A 1,662-nucleotide genomic window follows, 5' to 3' on the forward strand; every position below is an offset into this window, starting at 1 on the left:
TAGCAGGCTCCCAGAATGATTGAATCCTGCACACAATCAGCAGTGTGTCCTGAGAACAATGGGACTGCCGCACGAACCAGGTTACCACTGCACAAGTACCACTTAGCATCAGGGTAGAGCTGTGGGAACTGAGCTTTACCCCAGAACACTGCAACACAACTGCACTAACCACAGCTCAGATGAGGAGGAGACAGAGTGTAGCATCCAGAGAAAGTCTGCTGCAGCCCGGACATGAAGTGCTGGGACATGGGGAGACTTCAGAACTGCATCTCTCTCTGGATCCCCCAGTGTATCTGCACTTTTCTTCAGGCAGGCTTCCTCTTCAGGAGTCAGAGTCACCTTCACAACATCCGAGATTCCATTATACCCCAGGACACAAGAGACACTGAAGAAGACATCATCCTTGATCCCACAGAGACCCTTTATCATGGTGGAGATGGGATGCATCCTTGTAAGACTCTTAATTATGCTTTCAGTTAAGTCTGCCGTAGAGAAGCCAACGGCCCAAGACCTGTAACCCTTCTGCATACAGCCTTGTATGCACTGTCCACGACGTGCCTGTGGACCTCCTTCCACGGCTTTTTGTCTGCATTGGTACCCAGTTCTGGGTTCAGATTCCTCAGGGAGATGCTGTTAATATTGACGCCACTCCAGACGGGCACACTGGAGTCTCCATGCTCTCCTAGGACCCACCCATGACAGCTCAGTGTGTGAACTCCCAGTTTTTCTCTTATCAGGTAACGGAACTGAGTAGCAACCACTTCCTATAACTTGATTTTTTGGGGAAACTACTTATTTTTCCAAGCCACATAGGTCAGGGTATCCACTGCGTTGGCAACAGGGAGCAGCTTGCGGTTTGGACTGCACTTCACAACATTGGGAAATGAACTTGGAGATGTTCACGTTTCGCTGGACCAACTTGAGTCGGCTAGGCTCTCTCCCTCTCGCTGACGGGCTCCCGCTGTGATGATATCAGCTTTGGAGTTGGTAGCCACATTGTAGTCTTTGCCAGAGACAATTTTTGGTTTCCTAAGGAAGAGGCTGCCATGATGGAGGTCCATCATCTCTCGTCAGATTGTCATCCACGGCATCAATAAGAGCACGCTCATCTGCTAAGTCCTTCATTAAGATACTGATGGCACAAGCCATGCCAACAGCACCGAACCCAACAATTGTTATATTGTTGTGGGGGCCACGTCTTCCTTAAGAAAATTCACAACCAGCTGGTCCTTGAGAGATGCCATCTTGGACTTTTAACCTTTTGGGTCCTCTAGGGCATGATGGTGGGCATTGAGCACTTGGCAGGATGGCCTGTACTTGGCGACAGTGGCTCCAGCACCCTGATGAGATTTAATTGTAGAATTTGTGTGCAGAAATTGAAATGAAGTTTCAAATAATTTTACTATTAGTATTTTTAAACAATATCATCAGAAGCAAGAAGTCCACAATGAACACCCATGTTAGGATAAACTGTTACTAGAGAGCACTTTACTTAAGTTATCCTTGCCCGAGACAGGAAAAAAGCCAATTATTAAGCATTTTCTCTATCAAGGGAGTATTTCTTTGTATAGCACAGATGACAATTTTAAAAACAGAGAGATTTGCAAACTATTTATAGTGGCTGGCCGTTTAGTACTTTTGAAATCATATGAGAATTATGAT

At 46.3% G+C, this 1,662-nt stretch overlaps 1 pseudogene; it reads right to left on the reverse strand.

Moving 5' to 3' along the window:
- Positions 1-257: 257 nt before the first annotated feature.
- LOC127183532 (L-lactate dehydrogenase A chain-like) lies at positions 258-1,247 on the reverse strand (annotated as a pseudogene).
- Positions 1,248-1,662: the final 415 nt, after the last annotated feature.

The sequence above is a fragment of the Acomys russatus genome, chromosome 31 (genome assembly GCF_903995435.1).
Source record: "Acomys russatus chromosome 31, mAcoRus1.1, whole genome shotgun sequence".
NCBI classification, from domain to species: Eukaryota; Metazoa; Chordata; class Mammalia; order Rodentia; family Muridae; genus Acomys; species Acomys russatus.